This window comes from Pleurodeles waltl, chromosome 4_2 (assembly GCF_031143425.1).
Source record: "Pleurodeles waltl isolate 20211129_DDA chromosome 4_2, aPleWal1.hap1.20221129, whole genome shotgun sequence".
NCBI classification, from domain to species: Eukaryota; Metazoa; Chordata; class Amphibia; order Caudata; family Salamandridae; genus Pleurodeles; species Pleurodeles waltl.
Genome location: NC_090443.1, coordinates 935713259 through 935732297, shown reverse-complemented (window position 1 = coordinate 935732297; position 19039 = coordinate 935713259).

Here is a 19039-nt window from a genome sequence, read left to right as displayed (position 1 = left end):
TGCTGATTGACGTGTCCTGAGGACAGTGGCATGGGCCCGCTGGGTGGGTGTTGTACTGGTGTTTCCTGAGTGGGGAGGCTCTGTGGTGGTGTGGGACTGTGGCTGGGTAACCGACTGTCCAGAGGTCCCTGATGGGCCAGGTTGTTCATCCTGATCCAGGCGTGCAGAGCTGCTGTCATCACTGTGGGCCTCTTCTGGGAGGAGACTGGATGTAGCTGGCACCTCCTCTCCGGTGATGTTGAGTAGGGGTCCTGTGGGGATGCAAATGCAGTGGTAGTGTAGCTACATGTGCCATCTTGTGCATAGGTGTGTTTCCCTGTCTGGTTGTGATTTCCCTGTCAGCTTTGCCTTGTGTGCGTGGTGATTTTGAGGGCTGGGTGAGTCTCTCTACTGGGCATGCTGTGGTGATGGGTGTCCATGCAATGGTGTTACATGCCGGGCTTGGTATTGGGGTGGGTTGATTGTGATAGTAGGGTATGTGGTTGTAGGTGGAGTGATGGGGTGAGGGCAGGGGTAGGAGTTTGTGATGGCATGTAGGAAGGGGGGGTGATAGTAATAGAGATTCGACTTACCAGAGTCCAGTCCTCCTGCTACTCCTGCGAAGCCCTCAGGATGCATGATTGCCAAGACTTGCTCCTCCCATGTTGTTAGTTGTGGGGGAGGAGGTGGAGGTCCACCGCCAGTCCTCCATACAGCTACCTGGTGTCTAGCAACCACAGAATGCACCTTCCCCCATAGGTCGTTCCACCTCTTCCTAATGTCATCCATTGTTCTTGGGTGCTGTCCTACGGCGTTGATCCTGTCTACGATTCACCGCCATAGCTCCAGCTTCCTAGCAATGGACGTCTGCTGCACCTGTGTTCCGAATAGCTGTGGCTTTACCCGGATGATTTCCTCCACCATGACCCTTAGATCCTCCTCTGAAAACCTGGGGTGTCTTTGGGGTGCCATGGATGTGGTGTGAGTGGTATGTGTGAGGGTGTGTGGGGTGATGTGTTGGGGTGATGTATTGGGGTGTATGCTGTGATGTGTGTGGATGGTGTATGGGTGATGGTGTTTTGTGCCTCTGATTGAGTGGGTGCTCGAGCCTTGAGTCTCTCTCTGTTGGCAATCTTTTTTTTCGTGGAAGGGGTTGTGGGTAATTTGGGTGTGTATTTTAAAGTGGTGTGGGTGTGGTGGGTGTATGTGTGTCAGGTGTGTGTAGTTTGAATTGTCCAATGTGGTGGTGTCTTGTAAGTGTGTGTGTATTTTGAGCGCGGCGGTGTGTACCGCCAATGGCTTCGGTGATTCGTGGGTCGTGATACTGTGGGCTTCTTCCTGTTGGTGTGACAGTGTGGGTTTTGGTACCACCAGCTTATCACTGACCTTTGGTGTGGCGGACTTGTGTGGGTGTCTGTATTGTTGAGGATTTCTCAGTGTGGGTCATAATACTAGTAGAGGAATACCGCTGTGGTCACGGTATGTTGGCGGCTGTCAGCACGGCGGTAGGCGGCATTTACCACCAGGGTTGTAATGAGGGCCTTAATGTTTAAGAATTCACATTTCAACTTCTTCTTATTCGATTTTTTGCTGTTTTGGTCTTGTTATACTCAGATACATATTATCTAATTTTTTAAACCCGCAGTCTTTCTGTGGTGTTTTGATTGAGTTACTGTATGTTAAGTGTGTTGCACAAATACTTTACACATTGCCCCATAAGGTAAGCCTGACTGCTCTGTGCCAAGCTACCAGAGAGTGAGCACAGGTTATTTAGGGAGTTTAACTGACTTGCCCTGACTAGGGCTGTGGTCCCTACTTGGACAGGGTGCAAACCACTACCAACTAGAGACTCAGGGGCTCATTACGACATTGGCGAGTGGCGGAAGCTGCCCACAAATGTCCTACATCGGGATGACCGCCTATGCGGCCGTCCCTCCACGGGCCCTATTACGAGTTTCCCGATGGGCCAGCCCTCCATTAAAGAAGAAAAAACCTCTGAAGAAATCTGGGAAAAAAACTAAAGTTCACTTTCCAAAAATCTGAGCTGCTCTGGAATCCAGGAAGGTATTTGTACCAGTCAGAGTCAAGTCTCTGGTTTTGAAATTGTTTGGGTAAAATTCAAGGAGTTGATTGAGGCATGTCTGATGCCAGTAGAAGAAAACTTTCAGGCCTTGGAATTTGCGGTTTCCTTGTTGTATTCCAGGGGGAAGCCCAGTACAGCCCCAGGGCGTGGGTCTTTGGATCGTGAGTGCCATGGCCCCATCCTGGAAAAGGGAATCCCGTTGGGAGATAATTCAACAACTCAGGAAAGTGTTATCCAGCATCCTCCACACCATCCTTATTCTAATACAGGTAACCTCGAAATTCATGTAAAGACAGCACATGAAAATCCATGCAGGATTGTAGGGGAACCTGGTAGAAATGGTGTTAGGGGGAGATCCTCAAGCAGGACTGGAGAGAAAGTAGTACCAGTGCTAGAGCGGAGGAGGGGTCAAAATGTGTACTCTTGTAATGGTCTCCCACCCACCCATTTGGAGCATCCACCTGCCTGTGCCCCCTATGTGGTAATACTTACAAACGTTACACCGTTAGCTCCAGGTGCAAGTGAATCCAATGAACAGCTGAAGAATAAGACAGGACATGAGTTAAGACTGAGGGGGTCATTACAACCCTGGCGGTCGGTGACCGCCAGGGTTAAAGTGGCGTTCGTTCCGCTAACAGGCTGGCGGTACGAAAACCCATATTTTGACCGAGGAGGTCGCACTGCCGGGGCAGGCGGTATTCTGCCATTTTTGCCCCGGTGGTGATAATCCGCCAGGGCAGCGCTGCAAGCAGTGCTGCCCTGGGGATTATGACTCCCCTACCGCCAGCCTGTTTCTGGCGGTTTGCACCGCCAGGAAGAGGCTGGCGTTAAGGGGACTCAGGGGGCCCCTGGGGGCCCCTGCACTGCCCATGCACTTGGCATGGGCAGTGCAGGGGCCCCTAGGCAGAGCCCCGTCGCGCATTTCACTGCCCGAATTTCACTGCACCCGCTGCACATCAGCATTGCCGCTGGCTCAATTACGAGCCGACGGCAATGTTGATGTGACTTTTCCGCTGGGCCAGCAGAAAAGTCAAAATACGGAGCCAGCCATACCGCCAGCACTGGCGGTATTCTGGCTCCCGCAACCTCGGCTGTCTGCAAGGCAGACCGCCGAGGTTGTAATGACCCCCTGTGATTTTAACTGCAAGGACATAATGCATATTTTGTTTGTTAGAAGGATTGGATGGGTGGGCCCCCTGGAAAAGCAAGGGAAACGGGATTGAATCATAGTAAACTGTAGATACCCAGGTTTAGCCAAACGTCTGCTCTTTTTATGTTATGTTTACCCCCAGGAGTGTGAAAAGATTGATATGTTTCCCTTAGGCTTCTTTTATAGGCACACCTGGCCTTAGATGACCTCCGAATCAGGGGCCTTTCCAAACTGCAGGAAGGTTTGCAACTGCTTTGAGTGAAAAATATATTCACTGCACTCTCGAATCTGGAGACGAATGACTGACTGCCAGGGTGGGTGTACTTGTCAACACAGGAGGAAAAAGACAAGGTGGTTCCTTTGGGGTCCTCTGTTACAACCCTAGGGTTGGGTGGGATGGGTGAGGCATCTCCCCTGACTTGGCTAAGTTCTTAGAATTTGACAGGCTATGATGCAAAGCTGCCAGATACGCAATGGGTAAACTTTATTTCAGGTTATGATTTCATTTTACTTCAAGAAACGTGGTCAGAAAGAACAGCTGTATGGGATGGATTCTAAAAGTTTGCCATTCCGGCTGAACGGGCTTCCGGTTGTCGTCCAAAAGTGGCTCTGGTCACTCTGGTCTACATTTCTAAGATCTCTAGAGCATATCAGATTAATTGTAATCACCGGGGTATCCTCATCATTTGGGTGGTGTTCACAAATAAGTATAACGTCCTCCTGGTAAACTTCTACAATGCAGTATGGGATTTTGATTGACAAATTAGGGCCCTTTTCTCTGCTCTGCAGATATTGAAGGGAAGGCTGGAGTCCTGCGGTATGGAATTCCATGCGATTGTCTCTGGAGACTTTAATGCAAAAATAGGGAGCTATTACACTGCTGAGAATCCTTTTGAGCAGGATCAGAGTTTGTCTGCAGTTGAGGGTTTACAGGATGTGAGGTGTAGGTCCCTTACTAAGGGGCTGCAGTACATCATTGATTGGCAGGCCAGTTTGTTTGAGAACAAAAGATCAGGGCAGAAGAATTTGTTGGAGACAGATAAACATCCCACAGGAAGTGAAGAGGGTGGTGAGCCAAAATCTAAATCTGATAAAAGACTTCTTTTAGCTGAATCCCCCTCACCGGTGGAAGTGATTGATGCAGTGAATAAAGTAAATGACGTCATCAAAGATATTCTGACCAAAAACGAAGAGGCCATTCCTAAGTATCAGGGAGGATGATTCAACAAACCCTATTATGCGGTGAGGAAAACCCTGAAGAGGGCATTGAAGGCACAGCTTGGAGATAAGGTCTATGTGAGTAGAGTGTGGGCTCAGTATAAGCTTGCTCTAAAGGAGGGAAAACAGCAGCTCAAGAAGCAGGCTTGGGAGGATCTGGAGTGTGCGTTGCGCACCAAAAACTCAAGCCTGTTCTGGAACATAGTAAACAGGGGTACTTTTGAGACAGGAATATCTGAGGGGCTGGGCTGCAACATTCCCCCTGACGTGTGGGTGAGTAATTTTTGCAGTGTCTTCCTGGGAGGAATTCATGGGGAGGAAATGGATGATTTGTCTGGTTACACCTCAAATTTGGCTATCAGATTCAAACTAGAGGAGGTGATGTTGGCTATGCAGGATAGCTCAAGCCACAAAGCGCCTGGTCCTGATGCAATCCCAATGGAACCTTACAAAAGCTATCCTCAGTTGGGGGCACCCATAATGCTAAATGTCTTAAATGCTGCAATGAGCGTAGGAATGCATCCCTCTTGGAAATCTGCGTGCATTGTCACCTTGTTTAAAAAGGGAAACTGCAGAAATCCCAAATCCTATCACCCGATCTCACTTTTAGACTCCTCAGTGAAAATACTGGGGCAAATTATCTTACGACGCATTAAGGTGCAGTATGGCTTTAGGGAAGGACTGGGGACGCAGGATCAATGTCTGAACTTGCTTATGTTGATCGGTAAATATACACAGACGAAGAGGGGTACTCTGTGTTTTGCCGTTATGGACCTCAGCTGGGCTTTTGAGAAAGTAAATCATAGCAAATCATGGAAACGTTAAACCTCGATGGGCATGGAGCCCCAAATTGTGGAGCTGCTCCGATACTTACACTCGGGGACAAATGCTTCTGTGAGACATGGGACCCATGGGGAATGCACGGAATCCTTTAATTTTAAAAGAGGCGTGAGACAGGGGTGTGTTTTGGTCCTTTTATATACAAATGGCTTGCAAAGCATTTTGGTGGAGAGATGCAAAGATGTCCCTAAAATGAATGGTAAGGGTGTGCCGTCCCTGTTCTATGCGGATGATGTGGTGCTTATGGCCCGCACTATGAACAGTCTCTGCGAGGTGGTTGAGGCATATGTCAACTTTATGTCAGATTTAGATTTAGAGGTCAATAGCAGCAAGACCCACTTCATAGTCTGTGGTAAACAACTGAGCAAAGTGGGTGGTTTGGTGATAAATGACCAAAACATCAGCCGCATGCATGAATTTCCCTATTGAGGTATCACTTCTGATGATAAAAGAACATGGAAGCACTGCACAGCGAAGCGATGTGCGTGATTCAATGCCACTGTAGGATCTACTTTTGATTTTGCATTGAGTGGGGAGAAAGCCTATACAGCCTCTGCATGAGGTGTGTAGATGTAAATGCCTCCCGGTTCTTAAGTATAGGGCACCACTTTGGGGCTACTCGGGTAGCATAGCCCCTCAGATAAAGGAAAACCGCTTCTGCAGAAGGTTACTGGGACTAGGACTGTTAGACTTTTTAGTTTATGCAGGGTCATACTTTACCACTGCTAACCAGTGCTAAAGTGCATATGCTCTCTGTGTAAATTGTATTGTTGATTGGTTTATCCATGATTGACATATTTGATTTACTAGTAAGTCCCTAGTAAAGTGCACTAGAGGTGCCAGGCCCTGTAAACCAAATGCTACTAGTGGGCCTGCAGCACTGGTGGTGTCACCCACATTAGTAGTCCTGTAATCATCTCTCAGACCTGCCACTGCAGGGTCTGTGTGTGCAGTTTTAAACTGTAAATTCGACTTGGCAAGTGTACCCACTTGCCAGGCCTAAACCTTCCCTTTTCTTACATGTAGGATACCCCTAAGGTAGGCCCTAGGTAGCCCCAAGGGCAGGGTGCAGTGTACGGTTAAGGTAGGACAGATAATAATGTGTTTTAAATGTCCTGACAGTGAAATATTGCTAAATTAGTTTTTCACTGTTGTAAGGCCTGTCCCTCTCATAGGTTAACATGGGGGCTACCTTTAAATATGATTAAAGTGTAGATTCCATTTGGGAGCGGATAGACATGTGGAGTTTGGGGTCTATGAGCTCACAATTTAAAAATACATCTTTTAGTACAGTTGATTTTAAGATTGTGGGGGTTATTCTAACTTTGGAGGAGTGTTAATCCGTCCCAAAAGTGACGGTAAAGTGACGGATATACCACCAGCCGTATTACGAGTTCCATAGGATATAATGGACTCTTAATACGGCTGGTGGTAAATCCGTCACTTTTCCGTCACTTTTGGGACGGATTAACACCTCCTCCAAAGTTAGAATAACCCCCCCGTGTGTTTGAAAATGCCACTTTTAGAAAGTGAGCATTTTTCTTGCTTATACCATTTCTGTGACTCTGCCTGTTTCTGATTCCCTGTCTGAGTCAGTTTGACAGTTGGGCTGGTTTCACCTCACACTAGACAGTGACACAAAGGGAGCTGGGGTGTAGTCTGCATTTCCTGATGAGCCATCTGTGCTAGGAGGGAGGGGAGGAGTGGTCACTCACACCTGAAAGGACTGTGTCTGCCCTCACACAATGCAGTCTCCAACCCCCTGGTGAGTGTCTGGGGCCTGGCGTGGGCAAGGCAGGATTTTACATTCAAGAGAGACTTTGCTTTGAAGTAGGCCTACTTCAAAAGAGAAATTGGGTATAAGAAGGGCACCCAAAAACCACTGACTTTAGAACACTTCTGGAAACCAAGAGGAACCTCTGCCTGGAGAAGAGCTGAAGAGCTAAGGAAGAAGAGCTGCCCTGTCTGTGACTGTGCTTTGTGGAGCTATTCTGCAGTTGCTGCTTCTGCCAGAGTAAGAGGGCAAAGACTGGACTCTGTGTGCCTTCCATCTTGTGAAGATCTCCAAGGGCTTGATTTAGAGCTTGCCTCCTGTTGTTTGAAGTCTCAGGGAGAGCAAAGACTTCTCTCTGCCAGCACCTGGAGTCTCTGGAGAGACTCCTAGTCTGCCCTGTGTTGCCCATCCAGTTCCTGGGACCCTAAAAGGAGAAGCTGGAAGCCTAAGAGGAAGAAATCCACGCACAGAACACCATGCGGGGAAAAGATCAGCGCAACTCCGATCTGCGGCTAGGAAATCGGCGTGCCTGTAACGCGACCGAAGAATCGACACACAGAGCTGGAGAAACGACGTGCAGCATCGCTGACGGAGGCTGGGAGATCGCAACCTGCACTAAGTGGTTTTCAGATCATCGTGTGGCTGGATTTCTGACGCAAACAGCGCTGGGCGTGGAAAAAAGATGCAAGCCCTGCCCGGACCCGAGAGTGCTGACCATATCGACGCGTGGCTCTCCTGCGGAGAGAAGAAACAACCCCCCCCCCGACCTGACAAAAGGAAAAATGACGCAAAGTCTCGCTTGTGAGTGAAATCGACGCATCGCAAGCCCTTTTTGACGCACACTCGCCCATGCGGGGTTATTTTTGACGCACTCAAGGTACATTTTCACTCTAACAGTGTTAGTGTGTGTTTAAAACTACATGAAGACTCTTTTTGCTTTTTAATTGATAACTTCACTTGTGTATTGTGGATTTTTGTCGTTTTGGTCTTGTTTTGTTTAGATAAATATTTCCTATTTTTCTAAACATGTGCTGTGTCATTTTGTAGTGTTTTCATCATGGGCCAGATGTAGGTAGGTAAAAATTTGCGAATCGGAAATAGCAACTCAATGCGAATCGTTATTTCCGAGTCGCAAAACCAAATGCTATAAAGACTCACCATGCCAAATTGCGAGTCGCAGAGGTGTCGCACCGCATTTTGCGACCTCCGTTTTTAGCGAGGTCGCAATTTGCGCGAAGGGTGTGGTCCAATGTCGCAAATTGCGATTGCCTCGCAAATTGCCTGCTGATGCAACATAACAGTTGGGAAACCCACTTCCTGGCTTTTGGTGATGACATCAGAACCAGGAAGTCACCAAATAGAACTGGGAGGAGGGAGGAGCACACCCAGCTCAAACTGCAGAGCCACACCCAGGTGAGAGGAGCTGCAGCAACAATGGAGGAGACAGGCAATGCTGGCAGGAAGAGAAAACTAAAGTTCTCAGACAAGGAGTTGGAGGTTCTAATGGAGGAGTGCTGCCTGCACCATAACCAACTCTTCGGCAAGGAAGCAATGAGTGTCACTGACACTCAGAAGAAAAGAATTTGGCAAGGCATCCAAGAAAAAATGTATGCCATTGGGGTAAGCCACCGCACCCTAGATGAAATCAGGAAAAGGTGGTATGACCTTCGCTCCAGGACCAAGGAGAGGGTTGCGGAGCACATGAGGGAGATGAAGGGCACTGGAGGAGGCCCATCCACCGTTACACCACCTACAGCCCTGGAAACCATGGTGTAGACAACACTGGAGCCGGAGGCTGTACTGAGCATAGGAGATGTGGACAGTTCAGCGCCTGGAACATCAAAAAGTGAGTACCATGATATATGCTTTGACACCCACAAATGCAGTATACACAATATCCCAGTACACAGGACCAGGCACCACCAGACTAGCTCCAGTCTAGTCCTCTAGAATAGTGCATTATGGGCAATGAAGTACAGTGGTTCAAATATAGGTCAATGCTTATTATGAGGCAAAAAACAGATGTGTGAGACTGACAGTGTATCTCCTATGTCCCACAGGTTTCCCACAAGGCACCCTCATCAGCGTACATGTGCAGGGCAAGGAACATGGGCCAGACCCACAGGAGGAGGCTGCCAGTGGCACAGCAGGGCACCACCACCCATGGAAATGCCACCAGAGTCAATGGAAGATCCTGTGCAGGACATGGAGGCAGCAGTGGTAGCACCAGGGCCCAGCCCTACTCAGAGGCACACACAGCCAGCAGCAAGAACAGTGCGCAGATGCCGGCGCAGAATGCAGTCTGTGCACAGGGATGATGTCGCAGACGTTGAGTTTGCGGGACTTGAGGTCAAGTGTACAGGGTGAGAGCCTGCAAAACAGACAGTTGCGATCAATAAACAGGAACCTTACAAGACTGCAGACCACTATGACCCATGGGATGGCTAATGTGGACAATCAGTTTCAACACATGAACACACATCTGGGGAACCTGACACAGGCCATCAAACTTTTGGTCAGGGAACTGGTGGCTGACAGGGAACAGGCATGGCGCAGGGAGTTCAACACTGCAGCCTGGTTTTACAGACTTGCAGGATACACTGGGTGCCTGGCAACAAATACCACTTGCCTGTCAAGGCGCACTGTCAGCCTGCAGGTCGAACTGGGTCATTTCGCTGGAGGTGTGCCACGGGGACTTGGCCGCATCAGCCATGCGGTTGTCATAATGGAGACCAGGCAGGCTGCAAGGGGCACAGGGGATACCCCCCAGGACAGCGATGAGGGCTCTACCATCAGCAGTGTGTCTGCCACTGATTTGCATGTGCTGCGGAGTAGCAGTGCACGGCAGGGCACAGGGGACCCACCAGGAGTGAGCCATGGTGGCCGCACTAGGAGGAGGCTGTGAGCCACCAAAATGTACTATTACTGAGGCACATGCAATTAATGTGTCTAATTTGACTTTGTACAATTCCAGACTGTTGCGTACTGCACATTTCTAATGACATTATAGTTTAGCTATTAAAAGGTTTTGTTTGTTTAACTACACAACGGGGCTATGTGTGTATGACATTAGTGAGTGTGGTCACGGTTGCCACGTACCTGCCAAAGTATTGCGTTGCTATGTGGTTCAGTCTCTGTCTGCCCTCATTTGCGATGCTTCTATCCCCAGGCTGTCGGTGTGGTAGCTCTTGCTCCTCATCCTCAGTGTCTGTGTCTTCAGGGGTGAGAGGTAGCCCACGTCTGGTGGCAATGTTGTGTAGGATGGCACAGGTGGCAACTATCTTGCATGCTGTTTCTGGGCATACTGGAGTGCACCTCCACTTTTGTGGAGGCATCTGAATCTTGCCTTTAACAAGCCAAAGGTCCTCTCAACTACAGTTCTGGTCCGCCGATGTGCAATGTTATATCGCCTCTCGTTCTGATTGCCAGGTGTTAGGTATGGGGTGAGTATCCATGGTCTCAGGGCATATGCACTGTTGCCTGTTAGACAAAAAAGGCAAATTTAGCAGGGCATCACAGGGTTACAAAGTGACCTGTATGTATGGCTTCAGAGTGTAGTCACCAATACCTAATCGATATCTGTCTCCAAACTCCCCACGTTCAAGGCGTTGGTGTATCCCACTGAGCCTGAATATGTATGAGTCATGTGTACTCCCAGGATATTTAGCTACAATGTCAGTAATGATATTATGGGCGTCACATACAACCTGGATGTTTAGTGAGTGGGTGCATTTCCTATTGCGGAACACATATTCCAGATTTGCAGGTGGGCAAATTTGTACATGTGTCCCGTCCACACACCCTATTACATGGGGAAAGTTGGCAATTCTGTAGAAGTCCAACTTGGTGCTGTTCATTTCTGCCTCATTCCTGGGTAGATATATATATTTGGACATGTGTGTGAGTAAGGCATCTAGGAAACATCTGAAGAATCGTGAGATTGCACTTTGGGATACCCCACCTGCCACAACAATCACCACCTGATAGCTACCAGAGGCCAAGAGGTGCAGTGAGCATAGCACTTGCACATGGGTAGGGATGGCGCTGCCGCGCAATGTCTGTCGTTCAAGCTGAGGATTCAGTAGTTCAATTATTTCTAAGAAAACAGCACTGCTCAGTCTATATTTGTCATAAATCTCCTCAGTTTGTTGGAATAGTGTCTGCCTGGTTCGGTATATCCTCTCCTGTCTCTGCCTCCTCCTCCTCTGCTGGGCAGCCTGGACTCTCCTCCTCCATGCTATCACGTACATTTCAGCCATCTTGAGTCCCCCAGATGCCTTCTGGGTCTCTTTTTATACTTTGGTTCTGGTTACCACCTGCTCTGAATCAGTGGTAATCTGGATGTGCAAAACGTGATTTTTGCGACCAGTCACAAATTGCGACTGGCTATTGCATATGGATTGTGACTCGCAATTTGCGACTTCCTGATTGCGGCTCGCAAAATCAGGTCGCAATTTTTGCGAGTCGGTGCTGGGTCGCCTCGCTATTTGCTATTCGGAAATGGGATTTTTGCATCACATTTTGGATTTTGCGGGGTCGCAAATAGCGAATCGGGCCATTTGCGACTCGCAAAACTTTGCTACATCTAGCCCCATGTTACTGTGTGTGTTGGTACAAATACTTTATACCTAGCACTCTGAAGTTAAGCCTACTTCTCATGCCAAGCTACCAAGGGGGTAAGCAGGGGTTAGCTGAGGGTGATTCTCTTTTACCCTGACTAGAGTGAGGGTCCTTGCAGGGGGTAACCTGACTGCCAACCAAAGACCCCATTTCTGACATTGGTGATCGGTTGGGATTTGGACTTATATTTGTACTTGACATACAGAAATTAAGTGTACACTACTGTTTTGAGTTCAGACCACTAAGTGACCACATACCACTTGCCTTGTGATTCTGCTTTTTGTTCTCAGATGTCCTCCTGGATATATTGTTGATATCTTGGGACTCTGGTTTTTGGTAGTGAAGCCTTTGCAGAATAGAAGTAAATTTCTGGCACCTATTTAACTATAAAAAGTGGCAGCTTAAAGCATTCTGCATGGAAAGCGGACTGGCTGTGAATAAGAAATCCAGAAGGGAGGATCTTGAGTCAGTCCTGTTTCAGTATGAGTTGGAACGTTGTCAGGCAACACCACCAGATGAGTCTGAGGAAGAGGACTACTCTGAGGAGGAGGGAACAGAAAGAGATGAATGGCTCTTAGCTCAAATCCGTAGTCTGGAAGAGCTAGATGCAGAGCTTGAGAGGGCTGAGGAGAAGAGAGCCTTAGCCCAGGAAAAAGAAAGGTTGGCAGCTCAAGAGCTGAGCTGTGAAGAGCTGAAGCTGGAAGCCATGAGGGCTGAGTCCAGTTCAGATGGTGGCAGCACAAATCTTGTATCCAGTACTGCTGAAGAAGTGCACATGCCCAGAGATGTGGTGCCCTACTTGAAGGAGGGAGTTAACACACACCAGGAGGTTCAGGGGTATGAGGTAGCTCCAGTGATGCACAGGGTCCCTGAGGTGAGATGGGGAACTGGCATGGGGAGGCATATTCCTACTAATGGGAGGGACACTCGACTGTCTCTAGGTGAGAGTGACAGGGAGAGGGGTTCCCCCAGGTAAAAGTCCTGGTTATGGAGTGTGAAGACATCCCAGAAGAGTGTGGGTTGAATGTCAGGAACAGTCAGGTACTGTCTCACCAGTCTCAGGAGGGTGATGCGGGGTACTTCTTCAAGGCTGAGTCACTGGATGGTTGGGTGAAGGGTAGTTTGGTTAATTCATGTGAGGGGCTGTGTGATGTAATTGCTGGAGAGCACATGTCTAGTCCTTATTTTCCAGAGCTACGCCAACACCAGGAGGAGTGTGAGTTCTCTGACCCCAGGGAACTTACACTGGAGGCAGACCTTTGGGTGAGAACCAGAGAGTCTGAAGAGGCATTTGGGAGTGCTCCTGAAGGGAGTGGTCTAGGTATTTCCCAACCAGGTGAGGTAGGGAAGGATTGCAGTGTCCCAGGTAGGTCCCAGTGTAGCGGGATGGGTGAGGGACCCCATGTCCAGTCTCAGAGGAGAGGGAATGGGGATGGGCTGAGGCCCAGGGTGCCTGAGATCCAGTGCCCAGGCCCTGGAGTGTTCCATGAGGGAACACCAGGAGGGGAGCCTAGCCTGTACCATAGGGCCATCTGTTGAGGGAGACACCACAGTGTCAGGAGAACTTGGGGGGGGGGCGGCTGTAGCCAGCATCCCAACAGTTCTGGTGTCTGGCAGTACCACTCCTAGTGAGGGTGTGCAGAAGTCCAGACAGATGGTTGAGAGGGGGTTGCGGACCCCAGTGGAGAACCTGGAGGGTCAGGGGTCAGTTCTGAGAGCAGAGCCCCCAAGGAATGACCTTGGTGGGGCCATTTCTGGGTTGGGGGGAATCCAGACTCTGTCAGATGGGCAGAGGTCAGGAGACCTGCGCCAGCCAGACTCTTGTGTGGCCCTTGGGGACAGTGTGTCCCTTGAGGGGGATAAGTGTACCCCCCCGGAAGTCCTGGTATGCCAGGCAATGGTTCAACCGCAGGGTGGTGACTCTGGGTTGAATGATCAGGTTCAGGGGCAAACTCTGACCTGAAGGGGGGGGTAGGTGTGCTCCCAAGGAAGTCCTGTTGCGCCATGCAGTGGTTCAACCACAGGGTGGTGACTCTGGGTTGGATGACCAGGCTCAAAGGGTAAACTCTGACCTGGTGGAGGTATGTATGTCCTCCAGGAAGTCCTGGGTTGCCAGGCGGTGGTCCAGTCTGTGGGTACAGACCCTTGACTGGAGGATCAGGTGCAGGGGGTAAACCCTGACCTGAAGGGGGAGGGCAGTTTGCCCAATCATCCCTCTGGTGTGATTTCAAGGGGTATTCTCCCTAAGGGGGGGGGGGTGCAGAACCCTGAGGGTAGGGGCAGGGGAGAGAGAGAGTCACCCCTGACCCTAGTGCAATCTAAGGGTACAGACCCTGGATTGGAAGGCCAGGTTCAGGGTGTCCCCCCTGACCTGAAGGAACGGGCTACTTCTAACAGTGCCCCTACCATGTTGTCTTCTGGGGGGGCACTCCTAGTTGAGGGGGTGCAGGACCCCTGAAGGGAGGGCAGGGGGTGGGAGCCTCACCCCTGGCCCTGGTCCAACCTCAAGGTACAGACCCCAGGTTGGAGGACCAGTTGCAGGTTAACATCCCTGCACTGGTGGGAGAATTGTGCAGGACTGCTTCTACAAGCACCCTGACACTTTTTGACTCTGGAGGTGTCGCTCCTGGAGGGAGGGTACAGAGTCCCAGAGGGGAGGACCAGCTGCAGGTTAGCATCCCTGACCTGGTGGAAGGGAGAGTGGTCAAAGGGTCCCAGACACCTGGGGCTACCACCTCCCACTCTCCACAGTCACAGTGGTTGGGAAGCCCTGAGGTCTGGCTCTCATCCCTGACATCCCTGACAGCTGTCAGTGGCCACTGTGGCTTGCTGTACTGGTGGACAGAGTCACACCCCGGGGGTGGAGTGGACAACACCACTGTGTTGGACCTGGTGGTACTATCTGCCCATTGGGAACATCTGTGAGCAAAGTAAAGTTAGGTGCTGCACAGATGGTATCTGCAGATGTGTGAAGGGTCCCCCATGGGTTAGCTTAGTGGGCCCTGAGAGTATGGACAGAGGGACCCAACTGGAGTCAGGAAGACATAGAACTGGAACATGCCCCTGCTGTTGTGGGCCTGGGTCGTTGTTCTATCGCCCGAATCAGGGAAGTACATCAAGGTATTGATTGTTCTCCCCTGGTTTTAGGCTGCTAGGGGGCCGTGTTAGACTTTTTAGTTTATGCAGAGTCATCCTCAATCTTTTTTGCCTCCTGCCTCCTATTTCTTCTGACCTGTTGCTATTGGCTTTTGAACTCTGAGCACTTTACCACTGCTAACCAGTGCTAAAGTGCACATGCTGCTAAAGTGCACATGCTCTCTGTGCAAATTGTATTGTTGGTTGGTTTATCCATGATTGACATGTTTGATTTACTAGTAAGTCCCTAGTAAAGTGCGCTAGAGGTGCCAGGTCCTGTGAACCAAATGCTACTAGTGGGCCTGCAGCACTGGTTGTGCCACCCACATTAACAGTCCTGTAATCATGTCTCAGACCTGCCACTGCAGTGTCTGTGTGCAGTTTTAAACTGTAAATTCGACTTGGCAAGTGTACCCACTTGGCAAGTGTGTCCCTTTGGGAGCGGATAGACATGTCGAGTTTGGGGTCTCTGAGCTCACAATTTAAAAATACATCTTTTAGAAAGTGAGCATTTTTCTTGCTTATACCATTTCTGTGACTCTGCCTGTTTGTGGATTCCCTGTCTGGGTCAGTTTGACAGTTGGGCTGGTTACACCTCACACTAGACAGTGACACAAAGGGAGCTGGGGTGTAGTCTGCAATTCCTGATGAGCCATCTGTGCTAGGAGGGAGTGGAGGAGTGGTCACTCACACCTGAAAGGGCTGTGCCTGCCCTCACACAATGCAGTCTCCAACCCCCTAGTGAGTGTCTGGGGCCTGGCCTGGGCAAAGAAGGATTTTACATTCAAGAGAGACTTTGCTTTGAAGTAGGCCTACTTCAAAGGGGAAATTGGGTATAAGAAGGGCACCTAAACCCACAGACTTTAGAACACTTCTGGAAACCAAGAGGAACCTCTGTCTGGAGAAGAACTGAAGAGCTGAGGAAGAAGAGCTGCCCTGTCTGTGACTGTTCTTTGTGGAGCTATCCTGCAGTTGCTACTTCTGCCAGAATAAGAGGGCAAATACTGGACTTTGTGTGCCTTCCATCTTGTGAAGAAATCTCCAAGGGCTTGATTTAGAGCTTGCCTCCTATTGTTTGAAGTCTCAGGGACAGCAAAGACTTCTCTCTGCCAGCACCTGAAGTCTCTGGAGAGACTCCTACTCTGCCCTGTGTTGCCCATCCAGTTCCAGGGACCCTAAAAGGAGAAGCTGGCAACCTAAGAGGAAGAAATCCACGCACAGAACGCTGTTCGGGGAAAAGATCGACGTGACTCCGATCTGCGGCTGGGAATTTGACGCACCGCCAGCTTCGCGGCTGAAAATCGACACTCCCCTGTAACGGGAGAGCTGGAGAAATGATATGCAGCATCGCTGACGGAGGCTGGGAGATCGCAACCTGCGCTGCGGGGTTTTCGGATCAGTATGCAGCTGGATTTCCGATGCAAATATCGCTGGGCGTGTAAAAATTACGCAAGGCCTGCCCGGACCTGAGAGTGCTGACCGGATTAACACATTGCTCTCCTGCAGAAAGAAGAAATGACACGCCCCAACCTGACGAAAGGAGAAACAACGTAAGGTCTCGCTCGCGAGTGAAATTGACGTATCGCAAGCCCTTTTTGATGCACACTCACCCATGCACGGTTATTTTTGACGCACCCAAGTACATTTTCACGCTAACAGTGTTAGTGTGTGCTTAAAACTACATGAAGACTCTTTTTGCTTTTTAATTGATAACTTGACTTGAGTATTATGGATTATTGTCGTTTTGGTCTTGTTTTGTTTAGATAAATATTTCATATTTTTCTAAACCTGTATTGTGCCATTTTGTAATGTTTTCATTAAGTTACTGTGTGTGTTGGTACAAATACTTTACACCTAGCACTCTGAAGTTAAGCCTACTGCTCGTGCTAAGCTACCAAGGCAGTAAGCAGGGGTTAGCTGAGGGTGATTTTCTTTTACCCTGACTAGAGTGAGGGTCCTTGCTTGGACAGGGGGTAACCTGACTGCCAACCAAAGACCCCATTTCTAACAAGGACAAAATATTTCTGGGTTTTGCCTACATGAGGAACTGAATTTGGAGTTTGTGGAGGATGGCATTAAGATTGCGCCTCTTCTGCTGTGGATTTCTGTTTGGTCAAATGATTGTGCCTCCCTAAACAGAGGCCGCCACATCTCTTGGTTGCCCAGAAATGTTTAATGCACCACAGTGTTTAACTTGTACCCATAAACAGTGGGTAAAAGAGAAAAAATAATTAAATTCAGAGAACAAAAAGGGAGGCAGAGGAACTAATGAAACCAACTGTGAGGGATTTCTTAATGCTAAAGTTGCAGGCGGGTCCTGAGATGTATCTTCCGGTGGTACAAAATGTTTGGGAAAGGTCACTCATTACCCTGTTCTGGTGAGAAAAGTGAAACCACAATCTATGTGAAAAACAAGCTCTGTGTGGAAAAACCCTGTGCTGCTGCTGTGAGGGCGAATGAAGCTGTAAAAAATGGAGTAAATGGTCAAGATGAAGTCAGTGGTCAAATACACATAGCATTACACTCCACCCTCTGAACAGTGACTCTCATAACATATTGGTCTGAAAGTAACCCTTTTTAGTCTAAACATAGTTATTAGGTTAGGAATGCATTGTATAGAATGAAGCTTACCAAAAATCTGGGAGCCACTCAAAAAGCCAGTCCCACCACCCTTCGTCTACATCTTGCTTCACTCCCTTCACAAATTCATGCAAGGCCTCAATATGAGACTAGATAGATTTAGAATAATCCGACAAGTTCAAGCAACACATTCATTCAAATTTTGAGCAACCATGATCATGCTTCAGAAGCAAGTAGTCAGTAGCTGCCCTGGTTTGTAAAGCAGCTTTTCTAGTGCTTCATATATTTAGTAATATCTCTGCCAAAACAATAGATGTAGGATTGCTAGTTTGTTATTAAGTCTACTATTAAAAACAGCTATTCCTGGAACTCCTACAATGGAAAGACCTAAGCTTACATATTCTGATCTAGATAATAGTTGAGCTTCAGAGTTACAGTCTTCACTTAATTGAACTGTTTCCCTTGTGTTTCGAGTATGTAATACAGAATGAAATGGAAACATCATGGGTCCTAGCCACGTAAAAGCACACAGTCTTCCTTTGCAGGAATGTAAGTATATGTGATATTTCCACAACAAAATAATCATCCAACAGGTAATTTGACATGCTTGCTGTGACTAGCAGCAGACACTATGGTGGTCATTCTAACCCTGGCGGTAAAAACCGCCAGGGCGAATGACCGCGGTAGCACCGCCAACAGGCTGGCGGTGCACCGCTGGGCATTCTGACCGCGGCGGTTCAGCCGCGGCCAGAAACGGAAAGTCGCCGGTGTACCGCCGACTTTCCGCTGCCCTTGAGAATCCTCCATGGCGGCGGAGCGCGCTCCGCCGCCATGGGGATTCTGACACCCCCTACCGCCATCCTGTTCCTGGCGGGTCTCCCGACCGCGGTACGGTCTTCTGGCGGTTCCCGCTTGGCGGGCGGCTACCGCCGCCCGCCAACATTAGAATCAGGCCCTATATTCTTGCAAGACATGCTGTTATTTACATTTTTAAACATTTTATCACTTCTTCATTGACATAGTACTCGATGTTCCCAAGGGAACTCTTAGGGAGACCCCGTTGTTGCTTCGAGGTGCATTTGAGCACACTTTCCGATTTTGTCACATGTTAGATTATACTAAACATCGCCAGCAGTAACATTGTAAGTGATCACTTGTGTCAGGTTGTCCCAGTTTTCCTCTGTCATTTCTTGGCAAAACCGTCAATATTCGTATGGAGTAAAATGAGTCAGTACATCACTTTCTTCCACTGCTCCATTAGCATTGGTGCCATTGAATATTTTCAGCAGAACACGGGCAGGAGTGACGTTGACAGTGCTTTTCATATTCGTTATGCAGAAGTCGTTATGCAGCAAGGGTGTTGATCGGCGCGGTTGAGGTTGTATCTGTAAAGCTAGGGTTAACATTCACATTAAAGGAGTCTCTGCATTTGTCAAAGGTCTATTATTCAAAATTTGAAGGGCCTCATTTAAATGATCTCTACAATTTCTCAACATACCATTATCTAATTTGCACAACTGGACTTTTAGCAAGCCATTCATTCTCTCAATCAGTTCTGCTGCTTGTGAGTGATATGGAATATGATAAATCCATTATTGTGTTGTGAACAATAGTCTTGCACCAACTTACCTTTAAAGTGTGACCCATTGTCACTCTGGAT